This window comes from Corylus avellana, chromosome 1, assembly GCF_965113065.1.
Source record: "Corylus avellana chromosome 1, dhCorAvel1.hap1.2, whole genome shotgun sequence".
Taxonomy (NCBI): domain Eukaryota; kingdom Viridiplantae; phylum Streptophyta; class Magnoliopsida; order Fagales; family Betulaceae; genus Corylus; species Corylus avellana.
The window spans coordinates 27275732-27296617 of NC_142490.1; positions in this window are offsets into that span (position 1 = coordinate 27275732).

Genomic DNA, 20886 nt, shown 5'->3' on the forward strand with positions numbered 1-20886 from the left:
ACAACTCCCAAAGTTTTAAACAACAAAACAATACAAGAAATATTATTGAATAGGGCCAACTTAAAACCTAACAGTCTTTAATTTGCTACAATCTTTTAAACGTTTTGAATAGAAAGGTCGCAAAATAGATTCCTTTACAAAAGGTCTTTAATTTGCTACAATCTTTTAGACCTTTTGAATAGAAAGGTTGCAAACTAGACTCCTTTACAAAAGGGTCTTTAATTTGATGCAATCTTTTAGGTCTAAAAGATTACATCAAATTAAAGACATCTTTTTTTCTTTTTTTTTTGTAAAGGAGTCTATTTTTCAACATTTCTCTAAACATAAGAACCCCTAAAAACCTAAGAACAACTCCCAAAGTTTCAAACAACAAAACAATACAAGAAATATTATTGAATAGGGCCAACTTAAAACCTAACAGCCTTTAATTTGCTACAATCTTTTAAACCTTTTGAATAGAAAGGTTGCAAAATAGACTCCTTTACAAAAAGGTCTTTTAATTTGCTGCAATCTTTTAGACCTTTTGAATAGAAAGGTTGCAAACTAGACTCCTTTACAAAAGGGTCTTTAATTTGCTGCAATCTTTTAGACCTTTTGAATATAATGGTTGCAAAATAGATTCTTCCCCCCCCCCCCCAATCCGGTAACTCACGCATACACACACCCTCCCCCTCTCTTCTTTCCTTTCTTCCTTCCTCATCTCTTTCTCCCCTTCTATTTGTCACGCATGCACGTACACAGACAGTAGAGAGAGAGAGAGAGAGAGAGAGAGAGAGAGTCATGGCAGAGAAAGAGAAGGATCGGAATGAATAGAAAATAAGAGGTGATGAGTCTTGAGGGGTTTTCGGCCATGGGTGTTAGTAAGGTAAAATCCTTAATCTTTTCTTATGATTTTTATTCTACCCATGGGATTGGAAGCTTGAAATTATGTTGATTTGTGGGAATTTTGTTGTGTCCAAAAATTAGGGTTCTTGCATGGGATTTTGGGGATTTTGTTATTTTGTCGAAATCTTTAGCTTCTCCTAGTGTTTCCATTCTACCCATTTGATCTGAAGCTTGAAATCATGATGATTGGTGGAATTTGTGATTAGGTCCGAAATTAGGGTATTTTTAATATGAAGCCTAATTCCTAAAATTATCTTAGGGCTTTTATGTGTAGTAGATTGCGATGCATTATTCAAGCTCCAGGTTGTTAGATGGTCTTCATGCTTCTTTAATTCCTGCAAAATAATAGCCCATCAAGAGAACTCGCCGGTGGGGTGCCGGCGGGTCTCACACCGATACCTAAGTTAGCTTCTTTCTGAGTTTGATATTCTCAAGATGTGGATGTATTGCGTACCTTAGGCTCCATAGCATGTGCCTATATATAGTGTAGCTTGCCTGATGATTAGAATGGTAACTAGGCAGAGAAAATGGGATTCAAGAGTGATTGATGGGTGAATTAATAACCCTGTCTCCTGACCGTTATGGTTAATGTGAAACCGCCATTGCAATCAATGTGATCTCGGTCATTAATTTGGTAGTTACGAACGAGATATACACCCCCCCAGTCATTAATGTGCTTGACCGTTATGGATGAGATATATGTTTGGAAGTTAATCTTGGACTTTCTCTTGACTTTTGATATTTTGACCCGTATTTTAGAGGTACAACAGTTATCCCCCAAATTCCTTTATCTGAGGAACTCGGATAGGGGAATTTTAGCATGTCTTGGGGATTCCATAGCTTGTTCCACCCGAGACCCGAGGATAAAAATTAAGACTCGAGGGTGAAAACCAAGACCCGAGGGTGAAAACCGGAACCCAAGGGCAAAAACTGAGACTCTTTCTTCAAGACTTGGTTGAAAAACCAAGTAATCACCTTCTTTGACCCGAGGGTAAAACTGACCCGAGGATAGAAAACAATCATCTTCAATATCTGAAGGTTGAATCCAAGACGCGAGGACAAAAACAGAGACCCTTTCTTCAAGACTTGGTTGAAAAACCAAGTAATAATCTTCTTTGATCCGAGGAGTGGACCCGAGACCCGAGGGTAAAAGCCGAGATCCTCTCTTCAAGACTTGGTTGAGAAACCAAGTAACAATTTTCTTTGATCCAAGGAGTGGACCCGAGACCCAAGGGTAAAAACCGAGATCCTCTCTATAAGACTTGGTTGAGAAACCAAGTAATAATTTTCTTTGATCCAAGGAGTGGACCTGAGACCCGAGGATAAAAACCGAGATCCTCTCTTCAAGACTTGGTTGAGAAACCAAGTAATAATTCTCTTTGATTCGAGGAGTGGACCTGAGACTCGAGGATAAAAACCGAGATCCTTTCTTCAAGACTTGGTTGAGAAACCAAGTACTAATTTTCTTTGATTCGAGGAGTGGACCCGAGGGTAGTGTCCGACCCCTTTTGTTGTTTTGAATCTGAGTATGAGAACCGAGGGTACTGTCCACCCCCTTGTTGTTTTGAATCCAATGGTATTCTTTGTTTTTTGCCGGGTTGTCTCCCGTTAATTGTTTTTAGCCCAAGGTTGTCTCCTTGTTTCCAATGACGCTTCTTGTTTTTTACCGGGTTGTCTCCCGTTCTTGTTTCCGAGACGTGGGATTTGTTTTCGTTAAGGGTTTACTCCCTTGTTTCCGAGGCGAGGGATTTTTTTTCGTTAAGGGCTTACTCCCTTGTTCCCGAGGCGGTATATTTTTTTTGTTAAGGTTTTACTCCCTAGTTCTCGAGGTGGGAGATTTTTTTTACTGAGGGTTTACTCCCTAGTTTTCGAGGTGGGAGATTTTTTTTGCTAAGGGTTTACTCCGTAGTTCCCGAGATGGGATGTTTTTTTTGCTGAAGGTTTACTCCATAGTTCCCGAGATGAGAGATTTTTTTTGCTGAGGGTTTACTCCGTAGTTCCCGAGATGAGAGATTTTTTTTGCTGAGGGTTTACTCCCTAGTTCTCCAAGCGGGATAATTTTTTTTTTTGCTGAGGATTTACTCCCTAGTTTCCGAGATGGGAGATTTTTCAGAATCCTTTAGTTGGACGCTTTCGATTATCATCTCACCCCCCATCAACTTTGAATATGAATCCTGAATTCATATAGGTATTACCAACACATAGTAATATAATTATCAAAATAATTACCTCCGACTATTGTTTTATGAATTTGGAGTTTCATCTTTTGACTTTTTATTCTTAGGGTCTATATACTCGAAATTCTTTTCTTTGAAATTCTGCTTGAGTTGCTGTGCTAGAGCAATGATTGTGCTTCTCTGTTTGTACCTTCATTTTTTTGAATGCCCCATGCATTTGATGAAGGTGAATTTTTTGTGCGCCACGGCTGCCCGGGCTTGCTTGGAAAACAGCCTCGGCCCCTCAATTCTGTGTGCTTTTGGAGTTTAGTAACTTGGACCCAGGAAATGCTTTTTAAAGTGTGGCTTGGAATGGAGCTGATTCGGTAAGCTCGAAATGATTCCCTGGGATGCTCATAATAGGCTTCTCGGACTTCCGCCACTTGGGACTAGCTCATATGTGCGTGAGTGATGGTCTCGGGCCGAAGTGGGTATAATTTGAGCATACTCCTTGGTTGGTCTTTGAGGTTATTTGGTATATCTGTAACTTCACAAAAGATTTTCCTCCAGCATTTTGATGCTTAAAGACCCAGAGCCGCTTGGAATTTAAACCTTGCAGCAATCCTCCTGTATAATGCATTGCATCAAAATGATATCTAGTTTTTCAAAAGTTCCTTACCTGAGAGTTTTTACTCATGAGCGGAGAGAGATTTGAGTTTTAATAGAGTCTGCTGTCTGAGTGGCTCAGGATTGAGTGGTCCTCGGAATCGAGATGTTGCTTAGTTATGAATTTTCTCATGATTCCAATTTGGTGGCTCTTCTCGGTTGTACACCTTGTTGACGGTGAGGGTTTCTCTAGAATTTGTAACTCATTCTCAAAATCTTGATTGAACGCTTTGCGTGGATTCGATCGATCCACAAGCCATACCATTGTGTTCTCATATGAACATGGCACGCTGAATCTGGTCTCATGTGTGCTTGCACGAAATTTGCCTCAGAATGTCGAGCACCCGGAAAGGGGTTCTCGGTATAGTTTGTTTTTTGAGAGCTTGCAGCAACAGTGGCTTGCTTTCTCAAAAATTAACTGTGCACACAGTTGGTCAATGAGGAAATGTATCCTGTATTATTGCTTCACCCATTTGACTTCTCTTCAATTCTTTCTCTTTCAATTTCTTTCTCAATTCCTTCCACTTTTTGCTTTGAAAAGTCAAAAGCAAGGCACATGCTTTCTCAGCCTCTTGTGGATATGACACAGTCAGACACTCATTCAGTACTGCAGTGTCGTGCCACTTTGGTTATTTTTTGGTTGAGATGAGTGCCTTTCTCTGATTTGAACCAGCACATCTTTGCTTCGACTAACGAGCTCGCACTTCCTACCACTTAGTCCCGTATGTGGACCTCTTCATGGCGTGAAGAGGCCGGCTTAGTGCTTAATGTTCCACCAACAATCTTTAGGTGCTTTCTTTGCGCATAGCCACGTCTCTAGCCTTTGAGAATTTTTCTCAAATTCTTTCCCTGCATAGTCATTCACAAGTAGAAGTAATTGTTGACGTAGAACTGCAAATAATAATTGCAGCACCCCATTGGCGAGTTCTCCTGATGGGCTAATTGCGTAGCCTGATGTAGAACTGATTACCATTCTAATCATCAGGCAACCTACACTAATTGTTAACTCTTTGATGCCTAAGTTAGCTTCTTTCTGAGTTTGATATTCTCAAGAATGTGGATGTATTGCGTACTTTAGGCTCCATAGCATGTGCCTATATATAGTGTAGGTTGCCTGATGATTAGAATGGTAACTAGACAGAGAAAATGGGATTCAAGAGTGATTGATGGGTGAATTAATAACCCTCTCTCCTGACCGTTATGGTCAATGTGAAACCGCCATTACAATCAATGTGATCTCGGTCATTAATTTGGTGGTTACGAACAAGATATACGCCCTTAGTCATTAATGTGCTTGACCGTTATGAATGGGATATATGTTTGGAAGTTAATCCTGGACTTTCTCTTGACTTTTGATATTTTGACCCATATTTTAGAGGTACAACAGTAAACATGTTATGTTAGTGTGTTGTAGGTTTACACTAAAGCTGAGAAATGGGAATTATTTTGCTAAACTTTGGAAGGATGTTATTCCTAAGCCTCAAATATTGTAATTTGAATTTCACTATTTCGGTGCAACATTACTCAATCTTTTATCATTGTAATTAAGCTAGCCATTTTGGTGCAATATTACAATACAATAGCTATTATATATCTACCATTGTGGTTCTAATTTTAGTGTTATTGACTATGTGGGAAAAAAAAATGCATATATATCAGGTTTTCATATTTGGGTATATCAGGTTTTAATGGAGAATTTTGAAATGGAAAAAAATCATTTAAAAAAATCCAGGTTATTTGAACTGTAACGACGTGGTTTGATTTGGGTTTATATATCAACAAAAAATTATTATATCAGGTTTTATTATTCTAGGCCTTTCTCACCAAGGCATGTAAAAGTTGTCCCATTCCAAAGAGCCATAAAATTGTGATATTTGAGAATGTCTTGTTTTCTAGTCATTTTAGGATAAAAGGTTGCAATAAAATGGTGACCTTGGAGAAAGGTCTTAGTTTCTACATCCTTTTGGGATAAAAGGTTGGTGATATTTGCAAGACCTTTTGAGAAAGGTCCTGCATTAAGATTGTGACTTTTGTGGTAAAAGGTCATGTTTTCTACACCTTTAGGATAAAAGGTTGGCTTAATTTTTTTAAAGACTTCAAATTTGATACCCTTTGCAAGTGTCTCAATTTAAAGGCCACTCACTACTTTAACTACATTTTCTCATGTTTGTAGACTTTTCTAAAAGGACCCTAATTTTCCATATTTTTGTAGTGCACATTTCAAAAGGTGGTTACGAGGAAGATGCCAACAATCAAGGAAGTCAAGTAAGAGTCCCACAATGACTCACACTCTCAGCTGCATCTATAAAAGGAACAGCTCACTGCAACACCAATGACACAATGAAATCTCTCTACTACTCTCATTTTGATATTATTCTTACTTTGATTATGTACCCCATCACCACACAATTTCTAACCCCCCCCCCCCCCCCCTCCACTTTGTAGCCTTCCACCACTGATCTCTCTTTCATCTTAGCAAGGCTTTGGATCCAAATTGCTGCCAAGAGTGACAATTGTCTCAACAGATAGAAAAGCTATAGGAAAGCTCTTTAGTTTTCCTATACATTGGGTGGCATCGTAGAATACCCAATATTTGGGAAACTTATAGGGAAGCTGTTGCAAGTGATTTTTTTTTTTTTTTTTTTTTTTAAAGATTTTTCCTACATTTGAGGAAGTGAATCAGCTATAGGGTAGTTGTTATGAATGCTCATGATACTTCCAAGGATTAATGATGAGGTACTTCCAAATATTTTTCATATATAATGGCTCATTGGAAAGCTATAAAGTAATGAGGCACTTTCAAGGATTAGAAGACTACATGGTCACATAAACACTTAAGAGGTCTGATAATTTAGAGCTGATTGATTACTCTAATTTAGATTTTTGTTATGGACAGAAATTTTCTTCAAACCAGTGTAAGGAAATATCCTTCAACCCATTTAAAATAGTGCCAAGTATCTATAAACATTTAATATGCACATTAAATTTTGTCTAAGTTAGTAAACTACTATTAATGACGTTAAGAATTTAATGTGCCTTTAAAATATTTGACACTATTTTAAATGGGTTGGAGAATATTTCCTTTAGACTGGTTTGGAGGAACTTTCTATTCGTTGTCAAATTCATAAAACATGTGAATTTAAAATTAAAGGGTCACACATCTAGCTTTTTATTAAGTCGATTTTACCCCCGTGATTTTCTAAAATTTGCGCCAAGAACGTTGTATCATTTCATTCCAACATTGCTGGTATTAACATTTTAAAAATTTTGTAGAATATCATATGGTAAGATTAACAATTGATTAAGATCCCTTACAATTTCTTTACAATGGTAGATTCTCAAATTACGCAGTTTTGGCCATTTTTAGGGATTGAAATGCTTGAAAAATGCCACATATTAAAATGTGATATATTACAGTTGAAAATTAAGTATATTTTCATCAAGTTGTTACTCTTTATGTTGTAAAATAGCTTTAAGCCAAAAATTATCTTTTGATTTTATTTATAGGGAAAATTACACTTTACCCCCCCTGGCGGCGCAAAGTTTGGAGCAATTTTCAATTTGACCTCCAATGTTTCAATTTTTGCAATGCACCTCCTCAAACTTCTAATTTTTTGCAATTCGACCATTCCCTCAGTCAAAGCCGTTTTGAGTGACAGAACCGTGATCACGTACGATGCACGTGATCACTGTTGGACTTTTTTTTTCCCAAAATATGCACGCACGGCTAGAGCTTCTGCAACTTGAGCTTGAGCCTGTTACAGTAGCATTTCTCTCTACAAAATGCAATGCTCCAGGGCACCTCATCGGATTACTAAAAAGCCATGAATTCACTTCTCTTGGTGTTCTAAATGATTGAACTTGCATAAATAATAGGCACGGTGAAAATGGGTACACTATAATTCCCCATTCTGAATCGTCCTAAACTCTTTCCACTTTCGTCCACCTCCTCAACTAACCAAACCCAAGATTCTATATCTATAAAATTTCAAACGGGAATTCAAATTTCCATACGAACCACTGCAAAAGGATAGGACTAAACAATTTTTAATCTTCATTCGCTCTTTCCTTTTCCACCGGATTCTTAGTAACCAAACAAGGATTTCAAAAAAAAAAAAAAAAAAAAAACTCAATCAATTTACAAATTTTATATACTACCGATCTGTTCCTTTTTTAATCTACCGATCAACTGGCTAAGTCAATATAAAATTTTCTTTTTCCAATGAATTCAAAGCCAAAAAAAAAAAAAACAAAACAAAACTTTAAAACTTTCACAACCAAAGCACTCAAAATTCTCTTTCCTCTCGGTTTCTTTGTATCCAAATGACGAATAAATCTCAACCTTTCTCTTCGGAATCAGCCGGCCAGGGTTATTGGTCATGATGTTGGTCACAATCCAACACTAAGAGAAAGAGAGAGGGAGATCTGAGGTTTGGATGGGGGGGGGGGGGGGGGGGGGGGGCATTTTGGGGAAAAAAAGCTAAACAATGATCACATGCGAGTCATGTGATCACTGTTCCGTCAATCAAAATGGCTTTGACTAACGGAATGGTCGAATAGCAAAAATTTGGAAGTTTGGGAGGGTGAATTATAAAAATTGAAACAGTGAAGGTCGAATTAAAATCGCCCCAAACTTTGTGGGGGTAAAGTGTAAATTTCTCATATTTATAACAAACGTCTCTATAAAAGTGAAGAGAAAGCCTTTTGGGAGGAAAATTCTTTTTGATTACCTCGATAGCATGCCACTTTTTTTATATATAGTATTTTTCAAGCATTTCAATGCTTAAAAATGTCTAAATTACGTAATTTGAGAATCTACAATTCTAAAGAAATTATAGGAGATATAATTCGATTAACAACGTACAATTCCGGATGATTACATTACAAACAACGATAATAGTTTAACAGCATATATAACTAAAAATGGTAATAGCTTCTTTTATTAATCTTAAAAATGAGAAGACGAGAGAGAATGATGTAAAACAAGTCAGCATTACATGATTCCACACACTGTATTGCTACGCACATGCATTATAAGCGATGAAATGGTATATATATTGAATAATTAAAGGGAAACTCCATTTACCAATCTTGATCCTTCATCTTTTTGTAATCATATTCTTAAACTTTAAAAATGTCAATTTGGGTTTAGCATCTTTCAAAAGTTTATAATATCAATCATTCCGTCAAAAATCAGCGTTAAATCAAACGGTTTGATGAGTGAAATCCTCAAAATACTCCTAAGATGTTTATAAAATTACAAAAATACCTTGAATTTGGAAGAGAGTATTTTGGAGATTTCACTTCCTTTGTTAGAATTTAACACTAAATTTGGACGGGGAGTGTTGACATTGCAAATTTCTAAAAGATGGTAACCTTAAATATATTTTTTAAAGTTTAAGGGTTTGATTGCAAAAACGATAAAAAAATAAAGATAGTAAGTAAGTTTTCCGCATATGAAATGGGCTTCATGGGATCCCTTTTCCCTCATCTGAATTCTGAAATCCTGGGGGTAGAGGAACAAAAGGAATGGTCGGTACAAATGGGAAAGTGGGAATAGGGGGTAATTTAGGAAATGGAAAGATTGGAGTGAAAGCAGGGATCATAGGGTCCGGAAGAAACAGAGATTCTTGGAAGGATGGCAATGGGGGTAGCTCGGGGCTTGAAACAGCTGGGAATTGGATGTCTTCAAGGGAGGATGAATATGAACCAATTTCCATCATTAGCGGCTCTTTTGTGTCCAACATGCGCCCGGATGCCCAACATAGCTGAAAGTTGCAGAGAAGCATGGAGCCAAGAAAGAGCACGTGAAGAAGCACGAGTGTGCAAGCCATGGATGAGTGAATTAATTTGAAGAAGAGTTGTGTTGATGGTATGGGAGGAGAGAAATGAGAGTAATATAGGGTCTGGAATTAAAGAAAGTGTGAATGGTAGTTTGGTTGTGGTTGGAGTTCATGTGTTTCATTGCACTTCTGCTCTAACCCTAGTAGTTGAATCATGCACATTCTTCGGTTTTGACTTTACACGCGCGCGTGCACACACACATATATGTATTTATAGGAAAAATATAAGAAGGCTCCTTCAATTAACTATCGTTTTTAAAAAAATCTCATAATGTTTAAAGTGTGCTAAAGTGGTTCATCAAACTACCAAACTATGTCAAAAAGTGAGTAATTTTAGAAGTTATTATTGTGTCCCTCTTGTGTCACTCCAAAAATGAAGTTGCTTTTAAAATCATCATTGGGTTTATGAGTGATCACGATCGAAGTTTAATCAAATGGTGATTTTAAAAGCCATCTCATTTTTGTAATGACAAAAGAGTGACTTCTAAAATTACTAATAAAAAATGGCACTTTTTTAGTATATTCTTATAATACCATTATTCCTTAAAAACTAAAATAAAAAACTATAATTTTTTTTTTTAACATAAAAAAGAAAAAAAGAAAAAAAGAAATGTGAACCACCCCCTAAAGGTGGTTGAGGAGTTTTGTAATTTAGGCTAACCACATGGTCTGATTTTGCATTTATTCCTATTTTTTATATCATCCAAACAATTTGTAATTTAGTTTAGTTTTTAAGAGAATAAGGGTATTACTGGAATATAATAAAAAATTGGCATTTTTGAGACACTTTGGTAATTTGATGGATCACTTTAGCATACTTTAAACGTTATGGGGTTTTTTTAAAAACAGTCGTTAGTTGAAAGAGTTGTTATATTTTTCTCGGCAAATCTATAAAATTGTAATTTGTTTTGTTGGTCGTTGTATGACTAGAATCTTTCTTTTTAGTAGTTTTGTTAGATATTCTAATTTAGCTTTTGGGTCTTCTATTTTATCTATTAATTCTATTATCATTTATTCTTCTTTTGTTAAAGTACTTATAGTTTTCTTACATGTGCACATATTTTTATTGCAAAAACATAATTCTACTCCACCATCACTATCACTATCACTATCAGATGAATTGTCACGGGGCAAATTTTTTGCACCAAACAAGCCACATGATGGCCCTTAGCAAAGCACCAAGCAGTGCCTAGGTAGCCAACACACCAATAGAGGTTAGGGAAGGGTAATCACAGCACACACAGATTTTACGGGAGCAACACCTCCCAACTTTTACACTCAACCAAACCGAATGTACAAAGACAATGGCTAGGGCCCTTACAAGACGTTGGAACCCTTAGCCTAAATACAACCAACTACCCACCAAAGCATACAATACAGGAAATCAGAATACACACTCACATGCACTCAGTGTTTTCTTCACAGCAGCTGCCTCACAAGACTCACTCTCAATGCAGCTGCCAACCCCCTTTGAATGAGAGTCCCTGCAGCCCTTCTATAGCCATCAAGAGGGAGAGCTTTGTTGCAATGGGCTGCCACCTGGCTCCAACCCACTGCCTACTGTAGCATGGTTAACACCCAGCAAGCAACCTCCCACTTGGACCATGCTCCTTGATCCATTTGAATCTAACCAAGGCCCTTGCTTACCTTGCTGCCACAACGTAGCCCCTTGCAATTCCTGCAAGCACACAACCATTCCAATGAGGTCCCCAACTAGCTTCTTGCAGGCATGGCATAGCACCACTATGCCCATTGTAGTAAGCAATCTTCAGCTATGAGGCTTGGCCAACACCCCACACAATGCCACTGCCACACACAAGACCTTTCTAGCTTCCCAGCTTCATGCAAAGGCCTGTTAGGCAATCATTGAGCTATGGCACAGCAGGTCCTCTTGCACAAGAGAGTGGCACCATGTGGCTAGTGTAGCAACCCACATCATGTCAATCTAGCAACAAGCTTATTAGCAAGGTCTTCAAGGGGCTGGGTCATGCCCAAGCCCATTCAGCAACCATGCCACTAAGACCAAGCACTTTGACAGTGCATGGGCAAACATTCTCAGGATCCACCACATAACCAGCAAGGATGGAACAAGTCCAACCCATCATCTTAGCCCAAGGCATGCCTCCCTCATGCCTGGGCATGGTGGTTAGCAAGGGTGCAACCGTGCAAGGTACACCCATGCTGCCACCATGAGAGCCATGTCATGGTTGTGACAAACCACCCCCACCAGTTGAAGCGACGCCCTCGTCGGGTGGGTGGCTAAGTAATCCAGGATCTCATCCTCAAATTGCCAAAGGGTAGTGTCCCTTTCCCATGTAGCTTTTGAGATAGGCAAACTTCTCCACTGAACCAGAAATAAGTTCTCCAATTCTTCTTGTGTTGGCCCTCCCTTCGGTAGTCGAAAATTTTCTCAAACTTTTGTTCAAACTCCTTCTGAACATTGGGTGGTGCTCGTTTTGGTTTGTTACGAGCAGGCTCCTCAAAGTGTTCATGATAAGGCTTTAGGAGGCTAACATGGAAGGTGGGGTGCACCTTCAATCTTTTTGGCAATTTCAACCGGTATGCCACACTACCCACCCGCTTCACTACTTTAAAGGGGCCATCATATTTAGGCATCAGCCCCTTGTGAATCACACCCATTAGAAATTTCCTTAGAACCTTGTGGGGAAACTTCAGCATCACCTTATCCCCCACAACAAATTCCAAGACACGCCGCCTACTGTCGACAAACTTCTTCATACGTTGCTGGGCTTTAGCCAAGCTGTCATTGGCCTGTTGTAGCAGCTCCTGCCTTTTTCTAACAAAACGGTAGGCAGCAGGAAATCTGCCTCCAATTTTTTGTGCGGCCACTTCATGAGGGGCCAAGGGTTGCTGGCCAAATACCAGCTCAAATGGGCTCATCCCAGTGGCAGAAGACTTGTGTAGATTGTAAGCAAACTAGGAAACTTCCAAAACTTCAACCAATTCTTCTGGTTGGTTGAGGCATAATGCCTCAAGTAGTCTTCAAGCAAGGCATTAACCCTCTCTGTCTACCCATTACTTTGAGGGTGATAGCCAGTAGAGAACTTCAAATCAGACCCTATCATGTTGAACAATGTTGTCCAAAACCGCCTAGTGAACCTGGGGTCTCTATCACTCACAATGTCTTCAAGCAACCTAAAGATTTTCACCACATTGGCAAAATATAACTTACTAGCCAACTCTATAGAGCAACTTTCAAGGACTGCAATGAAGATTGCTTAGTTTGAAAACTTGTCCACAATAACCATGAGCGCCGTCATCACCTCCACAACTGGGAAACCACTGAAAAAGTCCATGGAAACAAAGGCCCATGGCTTATTTGGCACAAGAAGGGGTTGCAGCAGCCCTGCCTCCTTCCTTTGCTCCACTTTGTCTTGTTGGCACACCAAGCAAGTCCTCACATACAATTCCACTTCCTCCTTCAACCGGGGCCAATAGTACGATTGGGATAAAAGGGCATACATTCTCTCCATTCCAGGATGTCCTGCCCATTTGGGGTCGTGAGATTCCTTAATTAGGTCTCACAGCACCCCTTCGGTAGGAACATACAAACGATGGCCTTTTGTATACAACAAGCCATTCTCTAGCCAATATCGAGGAACAATGCCTTCCTTAACTTGTTCTACCAACTTCAAGTAATCAGTGTCATGCTTGGACATCTCCCTGATTCTGTCCAAGAAACTGGACTCAATTCTGGACAGGGCAGCAACTATCTCATCGACATTTTTGCGGCTCAGTGCATCTGCTACCTGATTGTGTCTTCCTGGCTTGTGTTCCCACACGAAATCATATTCTTGAAGAAATTCTTACCATCGAGCCTACTTTGGGGACAACTTCTTCTAAGAGTGGAAGAAGGTATTGGTTGTATTATTAGTGCGGACTGTAAACTTGGTCCCCAGCAAGTACACCCTCCATATTAGTAAACAATGGATGACAGCCAACATTTCCTTCTCATGGGCAGAATATTTCTGCTCTGTCTCCTTTAGCTTCCTGCTTTCATAGACAATTGGGTGTCCTTCCTATACCAACACACCACCAATGGCCTTATTTGACGCATCAGTGTGCACTCCAAAGGGTAGCTCGAAATTGGGCAAATGCAAGACTGGTTCAGTTGCAACAACAACCTTGTCTTTGTTGAAGGCAGCTTTGCATTGATCTATCTAATGGCATATCCCATCTTTCTTCAAGAGGTCAGTGAGGGGAGTGGCCTTTTTAGAATAGGTAGCAATGAACTTCTAGTAGTAGTTGGCCAGCCCAAGGAAGGACCGCAATTCCGGCACTGACTTGGGTGGTGGCTAGTCTTGAATGGTCTTCACTTTGCCTTCTTCCATCATAATCTTCCCCAAACTGATTATGTGGCCTAAAAACAGGATATGTGATGTGGTCTTTTTGTGTCTAAATATATCAATAATAAAAATAACCACTCGCAATAGTACGAATTCTTATAGGATAGGGCTATATTGAAGCTGTCGAACCTCAATGACTGCTTAAGAATTGTTATCAAGTTTTGCAAGATTAAAAGTAACTTACGAAAAGATTTGTGATTTTGTTTTTAAACTAAATGCATAAAAGTAAAAGTAAAGATAAATAGTAAGAGAGATAGAATTGGGGTTGATTTCACCACTAATCACATAACAATGGTCAATCATAAATTAATAAGGGAAATTCATATTATGCATGATATATGGCTCGTCTCACTCGAGTAGTCAAGAAACTATCATTAAGAAATAAGTATAATCCCTCTTTGGTTAACACGAACCGTCCACATAACCACTAAGATGTGGTACGATCCGTCTTCCCTATTTATGGACTATTTGCACTAAACTAGGGTGTAGTACTATCCTTCTTATCTAGCCCTCTTGATCATGTGTGAGTTAAAACCGTTGTATAACAATCATTCACATAATCACAGAAAATATGAAGGATTGAGTTCAATCAATATAAAAGACTTTTTAAGACAAGAGAAGAATTTCATATTAATTAAATATAAACATTAAGATCAATTTTCATAGTTATACAACCATCATGCATATAGAAAAACTCAAATTAAAATACAATTAAATCATTGTTACTTAGTTGCTCATCCTGGTGTTGGGATGGCCTCCTGCTATGTTTCTCTTCTCTTCAACTCTCCAAGCCTCCAAGAAGACATTTTCTGTATAAAACTAAGCACACATTTCTCTTGAAGTTTGAGGCCTATTTATAGAGAGCAAACAAGCCCTATAATCCCTAGAAATTCCAGAAAAATCGTACTTCAATCTCCGTCAAATTAGGAAACAATCCTAGTACAAATTATAATAAGATTCATCCAAATTTGCGTTCTTTTATTACGGGACGATTTTGACATAGCAAACGTCTGAACTAATAAAATCCTATTTTAAAATGATTTGTAGTATTTTGAGTTAGATTTCCAATGCTGCTAGTTTCACCTCAATCTGATACTTGAGTAGAAAGTTATAATCAAAATACTGATACATGTGCAGAATCCAAATTTGAATCCAATCCGATTTTTACTCTAATTAGAGAAATTTCGATTTAATCATTTCCTTGATTTGATTAAACTTAACTACATCATATAAGTCTTCTCAAAGTACGTTTTAAGCCGAAAATCAATGGTATTTCTTGTATCTTTATTAAACACCTGAAAATACTAAAACAACACAAAATCAAATTAATAACAATGCTAATGTATTAACATATTCGAGTTAAAGGGCTTGAATGTGTAACATTTGGCGCTCATCAATATCCTTGAGTGCAAACTCACACTTCTTCTTTTTAACAAAAAGAGAATTCCCCCTTAACCGGGACAGCACCTACCTTAGAAGACATAAGTGATCTACAAGAAACTCATTATACATTACTATGTCATCCAAACAACAACAAATTTGTCTATATAATCATAAAAGACATTAGTCATCAGATTGCAAAAGGTGGTAGGGGCATTGGTGAGGCGAAAAGGCATTACCAGAAATTCAAAAGAACCATACCGAGCTACACAAGTCGTCTTAGGCTCATCCCCCTCTGCAATGAGCACTTGCAATAAGCCGAAGCGTAAATCCAGCTTGGTGAAGTAGGCAGCTCTACTCAATTGATCGAATAGGTCTTGGATTAAGGGCACCAGGTACTTCTTCTTCATTGTGACCTTGTTCCAGACCCTATAATCCACACACATTTGAAGATAGTCCTCCTTCTTTTTCTAGAACAAAACTAGAGCTCGTAGGGCGCCTTGGAAGGCTGGATGAAGCTTGCCAAAAGTAACTCAGTGAGCTACCTCTGCAACTCCGCCAACTCCTTTGGGGACATCCGGTATGGTGCACGAGCAGGTGGTATGGAACTAGGCAGTAACTCAATTTTGTGATCAATAACACGTTTAGGAGGAAGAGTTCTTGGCAACTTACGGGGCATAACATCCCTAAATTCCTCCAACAATTACAGCACTTGCTCAGGGACATCAACATATGTCTCCTCCTTAACTTCTTTCAAAGTAGCCAAGTATGTAATATACCCTCTTCTCAAGCCATGCTTAAGCTGCATAGCGGAGAGAGCCCCATCTTTGCTACTCTTGTGAGGAGGCAGTGATTCCTTAACTGCCTTCACAAAGCATGGTTGTGATTTATCCATGATCAACATCCCTCCCAAAAAGGTCATGGGTATCTTTAGTCAACATGAAAAATTCATTTCCCAAAATGATGTCAAAGTCATCTAAAGGGACTACAAGGAAGTTTACCTTCCCTGACCACTCCCCAACCTTCAAGGGGACATCATAAGCAATACCCACCACTAGCTGCATTTCGGAGTTCATTGCCTTCAACTGACTCGGCCATTTGCTCAACTTCAGGCCCAATTCCTCCACCATACGTGCAGCCACAAAGTTGTGGGTAGCACCAGTATCCATCATAGCCAATGACTTAGAGGAATTGGCTTCAATGGGAACATACATCAACTTAGCAGAGGACTCAGATTTGAGGGCATTCAATCGAATCTACTGTGGGTTCACCCTAGCTTGGGTTTCCCCACCTGCACTTTCATGATCTTCCTCAGCAACTAAGGCATTCAACTTCTCCTTCTTTGGGCACTCCCTAGCCCGATGGGGACCATTGCAAAAGAAGCAACCAAGGTTGGTTTTGTTGGGTTGCTCGTCAGCAACCTTAGTTTTACCCTTATAATCAGCCTTCCCTTTGAACTTGGTCTTTAGACTTCTCATTACTTTGCTTCATCTTGCCCTTGTCTTTCAACTTGGGCTTTTGCTTCTCCCCACTCTCCTTATTCTAGTGAAAGTTGACTAATCCATCAACAGCAACCATGGCGGAGGGCAGATCCTAAACCCCTTGCCTTTGTAGCTCAAGTTGAGCCCATAGTTGCAATCCCGACATGAAATTGTACAGTTTGTCGGCTTCTGACAAGTCTTTGATATCCAGCATTAATGAACTAAATTGTTTGACATATTCCCTCACTGAAGTGGTGTGCTTCAGCTTCTTGAGAGAGTCCCTAGCAACCCAAGCAGTGTTGCAAGGGAGGAATTGATACGTCACCTCCTTTCGAAGTGCCTCCCACATAGTGATCTTTGGTCTACCTGAATCATCATCCTCCAAGGTGCACCACCAAAGCTTTTCATCGCCAGCAAGGTACATTGTGGTGATGGTAACCCATTCTCTTTCTAGGATGTGGAAAGCTCGAAAATATTGCTCCATGTGCTACAAGAAATTTTCCAACTCCTTAGAACTGCTAGCACCCACAAAAGGCTTATATTCTGGCACCTTCAGCTTCAACGGGGCTTCCCCACCCGTAGGCAGCCCGCAAATAGCACTTTTGAGAATGGTCAACTCTGCTTCCATGTGAGCTGAAAGTCCTTTAACATCACCTTGAAGGGACTCAATGCCTTCACCTATACCTTCCATGCAGTGAGCAGCAAGGGCAGACTGTTCCTTAGCTCTTTCTTCCAACCATTGCAAGGTTTGAGCTATCTGCACATCAAGGGATGATTGTAACTCTGTAATAGCCATTTAAGTGACAACCAACTGCTCAACCAGAGTAGAGGAGGAAGACTCCTCTGCAGGAACACCTAGCAGGGCTTCAAGCTTCGCCACTCTTTCCTGCAAGTCTTGTGTAGAGCCAACCACCATGACCCCAACCAAGCTTTGATACTAGCTATCACGGGGCAAATTTTTCGCACCAAACAAGCCACATGATGGCCCTTAGCAAAGCACCAAGTAGTGCCTAGGCAGCCAACACACTAATAGAGGTTAGCCAAGGGCAATCATAGCACATAGATTTTATGGGAGCAACACCTCCCAACTTTTACACTCAACCAAACCGAATGTACAAAGACAATGGCTAGGGCCCTTACAAGACATTGGAACCCTTAGCCTAGATACAACCAACTAGCCACCAAGGCTTACAATACAGGAAATCGGAATAGACATTCACTTGCACTTAGTGTTTTCCTCACAGCAACTTCCTCACAAGACTCACTCTCAATGCAGCTTCCAGGCCCCTTTGAATGAGAGTCCCTGCAACCAACTAGGTGGTAGCCCACTGCCTACTGCAGCATGGTCAACACCCAACAAGCAACCTACCACTTGGACTATGCTCCTTGATCCATTTGAATCTAAACAAGGCCCTTGCTTAGCTTGCTACCACAAGGTAGCCCCTTGCAAGTCCTCCTGCAAACACACAACCACTCCAATAAGGTCCCAAACTAGCTTCCTGCATGCATGGCACAGCACCACTCTACCCATTGTAGTAAGCAATCATCAGCCAGTAGGCTTGGCCAGCACCCTACACAATGCCACTGCCACACACAAGACCCTTCTAGCTTCCCAGCTTCATGCAAAGGCCTACTAGGCATTCATTGAGCTGTGGCACAGCAGGTCCTCTTGCACAAGGCAGTGGCACCACGTGGCTAGTGCAGCAACCCACAGTATGTCAATCCAACAACAAGATTATTAGCAGGGTCTTCAAGGGGTTGGGTCATGCCCAAGCCCGTTCAGCAACCATGCCACCAAGACCAAGCACTTTGATAGTGCATAGGCCAACATTCTTAGGATCAACCAAATTACCAGCAAGGCTGGAACAAGTCCAACCCATCATCTTAGCCCAAGGCATGCCTCCCTCATGCCTGGGCATGGTGGTCAGCAAAGGTTCAAGGTACACCCATGCTACCACCATGAGAGCCATGTCATGGTTGTGACATGAATACTCTAGTCTCTACCAGTGATGTTTCATCTTTTACTTTAGTTGTAATAATTCTTTTTCATTGTATTGTTCTCTTATAATGCCTTACTTTTCCACATTTATACCATATAGGTTTCTTATAAGTCTTGTTTTTCTGTTTTTTATAGGGTTTGTGTTCTTTTTTTCTATATATATATATTGTATTTGTTAATTCTTTTGCGTGTTGGGTTTTATATTTCTTATAATGGTTTCTCTTTTTGGCCTAATTTGCTAAAAGAGTGGAATATCCATATGATTTTACAACTATAGCATTAATAGACTTAGGAGCTGATATTAATTGTATATAAGAAAAGAAGGGATTATTCTAACGTATTCCGCTGCAGACTCTTTTCAGAAAGGATGAGATTCCTGAGTTTTGTTCCTCGTAATATAAGATTGTGAGGCTAACCATAGAGTCAATTACTGGTTAATTGATTTCAGTAGAGCGTTACAAACAATCTTTCTCATAATGGAATGCCCAATTTCATTTACCAATTGCAAACTTTCTATGCTTAAGGATACAATATTATGGACTAAGACCTTGAGTAATAATAAACATGTTACTCACACCCATATCTATATTCAATGTAATTCTAGGACCTTTCACATGTATAATAAATATGATGAAATTTCTGGTAGAATAAGAAAGAGAGGAGAATCATGGAGTCAATTACCAGTTAATTGATTTCACTAGGTGTTACAGAAGGGGTGAAGTCTAAAGGCGTAAGAGGGTCGTATTTATAGGGTAGGATGAATGGATAAGGCTGAGTTAGGTGACTAGTAGGTTAAAATTGGTTTTTAGGTAGGCTCGAACGTTTAGTGTACTATTGTATTATTGGATCTAGGGTTTCACTCAAACTTTCCAACAGATGCCTTGAACATTCGAGTTTGAGGGTTTCATTGAACATTCCAAGGTGACTTTGAACATTCAATTAGAGTTTGAAAATTGTTTTGGGGTTTTAATGAAAAAAATGGTTTAGGCCTTTTTTGAATTACGGATGTTTTTATAAATTGGACTTAATAAATGCATTTCCTTTTATTATTCACTTTATTAATAATCGGGGTATTGCACCTTTGACATTTTTCATATCAGGCCTACATGCCATACTTGTGGCAGTTCCATAATGAAAGCAACAAACCCCAAGTTTGAGGTATGCATTTTACTTATTTTTTTTCATACTCTCGATTCATATACCCTCTTAGAAATTTCCTTGCTAATTTAAACATCAAAGTGTCTACCATTAACGTATCAGGCGAGTTTCCCATGTCTATCTTTTTTTGTTTTTTTTTTTTAGGTATTCTTGACAGAACTACTGGGAGGTCGTTAAGTGTATCAACATTCATGAACAATCATGTGAATATAAACGAGTTTGAAGCTTGATTGATTAATAAGTCAAACTCAAATATATTCATGAACAAACTTGTGAATCTATGAAACTTGATACAGATATGAATATATGTTTGTATCTATAAATGAATATACTGTACATAGAACTACAAAGAAAAAGAAAAAAAATACTATACACAGACATGAATTTGAATTGCATATGTTTATAAATAAGATTATAAAATATAACCTTGTTGTTTATTAATTTTTGGTAATATATATAGTTTGTATCATTATCCAAAATTATGTTCGATGTGTTAAAATACTTTGTTGGTGAACTCAACTTGTATAAGTTCAAAAATTAAAAAAATTAAGTCTATCAAATAGACTTAGAGTAATGCTAAAAATTACATTTTTATCTAACAACTATTCTATAATATAAATGTAGTAGTCTCAACTAATCTTTAGATCATCCTTAACATTATGTGATAGTTGTGAAATAAAAATATAATGTATATATATAACACTACTCTTAACTCAAATCATATAGTGTTTAACTATAGTTAAATAACTAATCCTTAGAATAGATTTACAAATGGCGTATACTCAAATTCCAAACATAAGTAAATTATATTGGTTTGTTTGGCAACACTTTTTAGAACAGCTTAAAAGTATTAATAAAATCTCAAAACCCCATGAGAAGATCCTGAGGTGGCCGCGACCACCCCTGAAGCCGGCCACCCCAGATGGCTTCTGGGTGGTCATGGCCACCTCG